Source organism: Lissotriton helveticus, chromosome 1_2 (assembly GCF_964261635.1).
Source record: "Lissotriton helveticus chromosome 1_2, aLisHel1.1, whole genome shotgun sequence".
NCBI lineage: Eukaryota > Metazoa > Chordata > Amphibia > Caudata > Salamandridae > Lissotriton > Lissotriton helveticus.
The window spans coordinates 345,910,998-345,917,048 of record NC_136058.1 but is presented as its reverse complement, the minus strand read 5'-3'; the positions used below and the strand labels follow the sequence as shown (position 1 = coordinate 345,917,048).

The following is a 6,051-nucleotide window of genomic DNA, read 5'->3' as shown; positions in this document are numbered from 1 at the left end:
GCCCTACTGCTGTCCTGCTGGTAGTTGCTTGTGCTTGTTTTCCTTTCCTTGCCCTTGGATCTATTGAAGTGGGGGGCGGGGGCTGGAGGGCGGTGAGTCTACAGGCTGCAGAGATATCATAGGGGCCTCAGCCCCCGGTATAAGCATCAGCTGCTTGGGTGTGCTATGGTGACCAGGTGAGATATGGCCCTACTGCTGTCCTGCTGGTAGTTGCTTGTGCTTGTTTTCCTTTCCTTGCCCTTGGATCTATTGAAGTGGGGAGGGCTGGAGGGCGGTGAGTCTACAGGCTGCAGAGATGTCATGGGGGCCTCAGCCCCTAGTAGAAGCATCAGCTGCTTGGGTGTTGCTATGGTGACCAGGTGAGATATGGCCCCACTGCTGTCCTGCTGGTAGTTGCTTGTGCTTGTTTTCCTTTCCTTGCCCTTGGGTCTATTGAAGTGGTGAGGGCTGGAGGGCGGTGAGTCTACAGGCTGCAGAGATGTCATGGGGGCCTCAGCCCCTGGTAGAAGCATCAGCTGCTTGGGTGTTGCTATGGTGACCAGGTGAGATATGGCCCTACTGCTGTCCTGCTGGTAGTTGCTTGTGCTTGTTTTCCTTTCCTTGCCCTTGGGTCTATTGAAGTGGTGAGGGCTGGAGGGCGGTGAGTCTACAGGCTGCAGAGATGTCATAGGGGCCTCAGCCCCCGGTATAAGCATCAGCTGCTTGGGTGTTGCTATGGTGACCAGGTGAGATATGGCCCTACTGCTGTCCTGCTGGTAGTTGCTTGTGCTTGTTTTCCTTTCCTTGCCCTTGGATCTATTGAAGTGGGGGGCGGGGGCTGGAGGGCGGTGAGTCTGCAGGCTGCAGAGATGTCATGGGGGCCTCAGCCCCTAGTAGAAGCATCAGCTGCTTGGGTGTTGCTATGGTGACCAGGTGAGATATGGCCCTACTGCTGTCCTGCTGGTAGTTGCTTGTGCTTGTTTTCCTTTCCTTGCCCTTGGATCTATTGAAGTGGGGAGGGCTGGAGGGCGGTGAGTCTACAGGCTGCAGAGATGTCATGGGGGCCTCAGCCCCTAGTAGAAGCATCAGCTGCTTGGGTGTTGCTATGGTGACCAGGTGAGATATGGCCCTACTGCTGTCCTGCTGGTAGTTGCTTGTGCTTGTTTTACTTTCCTTGCCCTTGGATCTATTGAAGTGGGGAGGGCTGGAGGGCGGTGAGTCTACAGGCTGCAGAGATGTCGTAGGGGCCTCAGCCCCCGGGATAAGCATCTGCTTCTTGGGTGTTGCTATGGTGACCTGGTGAGATGTGGCCCTACTGCTGTCCTGCTGGTAGTTGCTTGTGCTTGTTTTCTTCTCCTTACCCTTGGATCTATTGAAGTGGGGAGGGCTGGAGGGCGGTGAGTCTACGGGCTGCAGAGATGTCATAGGGGCCTCAGCCCCTGGTATAAGCATCAGCTGCTTGGGTGTTGCTATGGTGACCTGGTGAGATGTGGCCCTACTGCTGTCCTGCTGGTAGTTGCTTGTGCTTGTTTTCTTCTCCTTACCCTTGGATCTATTGAAGTGGGGAGGGCTGGAGGGCGGTGAGTCTACAGGCTGCAGAGATGTCATAGGGGCCTCAGCCCCTGGTATAAGCATCAGCTGCTTGGGTGTTGCTATGGTGACCTGGTGAGATGTGGCCCCAGACAGCAGTGACAGAGTGACAGGATGGCAGACATCTCTCCACAGGGGATCTCACTAGTAGACTGGAGAAGGCACTCGGGGCGCGGTCCCCCACTTATGAAGTTGACAGGGTACAGAGCACCGCAAGAAGATGAGAGCAGCAGGTGTATTTTGCACCTAAGGGGGTCTCTGGAGGGGAGCTGGTCTTGGACTCAGGACTCATTTCTGTCACAGATGAGCGAGGCTGCCAGACATGACCCCCAACATTCGTCCATCCCCCAGAGTCTTTCCACTGGAGTCCACTCACGGTCTAACGACCCCCTGGTGAAGCTCCCCCGCTCTACCTGTGCAGGACAGTGATGGCAAGGCTGGTTGTAGCCCTGTATCCTTTGTCCCACCACATCCACCCAGCTGTTTCCCCACATCAGCCCCTGGGGTTTGGGGCCTTGTCTGCTCCAGGGAAATGAAGGGATAGAGAGAAGCGTACAAGTCAAGTCAAATAGTCTATAATGAGTGTATCTTATACAACAATAAATGATTACATGAAGCAATAAACACAGTAGGCATATTAAAAAGATGATAAAGTCATGAGATTGAATACAGTCCGCGTGCTCATCAGGTGAAGTGTTCCTGATCCTCTCAAGTCACTACTCTGTTTACAAAACTTAAAACCACAGCACAGATGGGTAAAGTTTGGAAGGACTGTAAATATAAAAGAGCAGGTCTAAAATGTTTAAAATGCAACACAACTTGCTTTCAGAAAACGAGGTCTCTGAGATTTATAACATTTACAAGAAATCTAGATATAATGTGAGGTGTATATGATATGTCACCATAAAATAGACTACAACAAAACTAGTTACAAAACAGCATTGGTCGCTATTTAGAAGCTGAGATAGAACTGCAAGTTATGATATGAAGGAATGAATGCGTGGGCTGCAGCTGAGGTATTAGCCTATTCTCTTTGCTTCCTGGTCTCACGGTCCAATCCTTGCAATTTCTGCTTAAGTTCGACTTTTGTAACTGTGAATAAATACTGTTCTGTATTGCCCAAGCCTCATCCTCAACTTCTGCAGCTCAATGTAATAAACTCTAACCAAGGGAGAGTGTGCGTGAAATCCAGAGACAGACAATGAACAATGAATTTACAACAGGTTCAGGTGTGGGCCAGGTTGAGGCCGCAGGTGCATTTGCCCTGGTTTAATGATATCTTCAAAGCCCCCCCTTCTCTGTCCGCACCTGCCTCCTCGTGTTTATGGGGGGAGTTCACGTGCCTGTAAAGTGGGGGTTAAATTGACACCTACAATGTCTTTCATTTTGAGTGGCACACAATGAAGCTGCTACAGCAGCTGAAATAGCTCAGTTGGGAGAGCGTTAGACTGAATATTTGAAGGTCCCTGGTTCGATCCCGGGTTTCGGCAGGAGAGGCCTTTTTTTGTTCTTTGTTATTTCGAATTTCCTCCGCACCTCGCACATTCTTTTCTCGCCGTTTTAGCCTCATCCCTCCTGTCTCTCTCCCCTTTCATTCTTCTTTCTCCTTTTCCCGCCCTCCCTTCCTTGTGTCCCGCCTGCTTCCTCACCTCATTCCCCCCTGCGGACTCTCCCTCACCCCGGGCACTGCAAGGAATGTTTGATGCTTTGACTTCTCTGCGCGGCTGTCACTCTTTCCGCCTCAGAACCTGAGGGATTTTAAACATCCCCAGAACAGGGCGTCCAGTGACCCCCCCCCCCCCCCTTATCTTTCTTGTTCTCTACACCGCTGCAGCTCTCCAGAGAGGGGTGTTATCAATGAATACAAGTGTGGCTCCCTGCCTGTCACTCTATGTACATCAGATACACAGCTGTGCAGCGGTGAGCAGGACGGTAGCGTGGCCGAGCGGTCTAAGGCGCTGGATTAAGGCCCCAGTCTCCCTGGAGGCGTGGGTTCGAATCCCACCGCTGCCAGATGTGCTTTTATTTTTTTTTTCTTTTTTTTTGTTTTTTGTTTTTTGCGCAAGACCTTTATTGAAAATCAAGCATTTGATACAGCATGAGCCTACAACCCTGAGGCCGGCTCGCTACGTAGATGTGCTTTTCTTTCAGTGACGGATCGAGTCCTCCTCACAAACACAAAGTAGAAGCGGTCCCGCCACTGCTCATTCCAGGGCTCCACACAGGGTTTTTGCTGTCCGTGACTATATCCGAATTATATTCATATACTTTGTGGAGCAGCTAGTATTCTACATATATTTCACATATTTATGAAAAGCTGCCGATCAGCCAGCAAGAAGAAGCTTGCAGGCTTTATACAGCCAGTTAGAAAACAGGACACCGATCAACGAGTTTATACTAGCAATTATAACAAAAGACAATTCTCTTTAAAGGTCTCACTACATTTTTAACCACATGTTGGTTGGATGGTTTTGTCGCATCTTCTGCATCATCTGCTGCCTTCGAGATCTGGGTCTGAGTCTCCTTTCAACCCCCAGGCAGTACTGACCCCCACCCTAAGGAGTTGGTAAAACAAAGGTTGCTGCACACAGGGAGAAAGCAAGAACTTTAAAGACCCTTGACATTGTTTCTATTCTCTAATCTGTGCTCATTTCAACCCCCCCCCCCCCCAGGTACAGAACCGCACCTGTCTTCCACAGAGAACCCCGGCCAAAATGTTATCTTACTCGGTTAAGAGTGAGTGCATTTCACTATTTAGTTGCCTTTCCCCAGACAGGTGCTTGCTTTGCCTCTCTTCCGTGCTGTCCATGTGATGCGGCCTCTACCCACTCTACGAAGCACTTTATGCATTTTTGCGAACTGTACTGCACTTTAAGACCCCAAGAAGGGGTGCACGTTATACATCGCCTCGATGTCCCTCGATATGTTTCTTGGTTATAAATGTTATCTCCTGTGCTTAAAACTGATAAGGAAATATCCCTCGCGATCATGATTATTAATTGACGCTCGCCTGGCTGTAAAGTACATATTTTAATATGTATACCTTTTAATCAACTGGCTAAAACTGCTTGTCTGTAATGAAGTATTTCAGTTTTCACCCGTGCCTGTGTTTATTGTTCCCACATGTACTGCTTCTTCCTCGCGGGCAGCATGGGGTGGTTTATTGCCAAGTTGTATCTCCCTTTCATTACCAGAGCATCTTTCTGTGTTCTTAAACTGTAATGTTTTTAACTGTTTTTTTGTTACAATGGCAATTAATTTTCATGCTGGACTGAAATTGTGTTATGTACAAGTGATAATTATATTTTTCCATTGCTTTTATGTTCATAATTTGACCCAATAAAGAGTTTGACTGACAGACCCGTGTGTGTTTTTGGGCGTGGCACGAGGCCTCAATGAGGGGGCTGTTTATGACGCGTCATGAAGGCCCCCGGGAAGGGTGGGGCTGTGAGCAGCAGCATCTCTGACAGTGGGTCCCTCTATGCGCCTCGAGTAGTTAATGCTGCGGGAGGCACTATAAGTTGTGTCAGCAACGACAGCCTGTTCTCTGTAAGGGTGGGGTGTACCTTTAGGCTGTGACCGAGACTAATGGGGTTATGACTCGTCCTGAAGTGTCTGGTTCTAGACCCAGAGGTCTGACTGGGCTAGTGGGTGAAGGGTTGATGGGATGGTGAGTTGGTGAGTTGGTGGGATAATGGGATGGTGAGTTGGTGGGTTGATGGGATAATGGGATAATGGGATGGTGAGTTGGTGGGTTGGTGGGTTGATGGGATAATGGGATAATGGGATGGTGAGTTGGTGGGTTGGTGGGATGATGGGATGGTGGGTTGGTGAGTTGGTGAGTTGGTGGGTTGGTGGGTTGATGGGATAATGGGATAATGGGATGGTGAGTTGGTGAGTTGGTGGGTTGGTGGGATAATGGGATAATGGGATGGTGAGTTGGTGAGTTGGTGGGTTGGTGGGTTGGTGGGTTGGTGGGATAATGGGATGGTGAGTTGGTGGGTTGGTGGGATGATGGGATGGTGGGTTGGTGAGTTGGTGGGTTGGTGGGATAATGGGATAATGGGATGGTGAGTTGGTGGGTTGGTGGGATGATGGGATGGTGGGTTGGTGAGTTGGTGGGTTGGTGGGTTGGTGGGATGATGGGATGGTGGGTTGGTGAGTTGGTGGGTTGGTGGGATAATGGGATAATGGGATGGTGAGTTGGTGAGTTGGTGGGTTGGTGGGTTGGTGGGTTGGTGGGATGATGGGATGGTGAGTTGGTGGGTTGGTGGGATGGTGGGATGATGGGTTGGTGGGGTGGTGGGATAATGGGATGATGGGTTGGTGGGTTGGTGGGATGGTGAGTTGGTGGGTTGGTGGGATGGTGGGATGATGGGTTGGTGGGGTGGTGGGATAATGGGATGATGAGATGGTGAGTTGGTGGGTTGGTGGGTTGGTGGGATAATGGGATGGTGAGTTGGTGAGTTGGTGGGTTGGTGG

At 50.2% G+C, this 6,051-nt stretch overlaps 1 non-coding gene across 1 annotated transcript; it reads left to right on the top strand.

Annotated features, from left to right (window-relative positions):
- Positions 1–3,500: 3,500 nt before the first annotated feature.
- TRNAL-AAG (transfer RNA leucine (anticodon AAG)) lies at positions 3,501–3,582 on the top strand. The gene has a single exon. It is a non-coding gene; the product is annotated as a tRNA-Leu (tRNA).
- Positions 3,583–6,051: the final 2,469 nt, after the last annotated feature.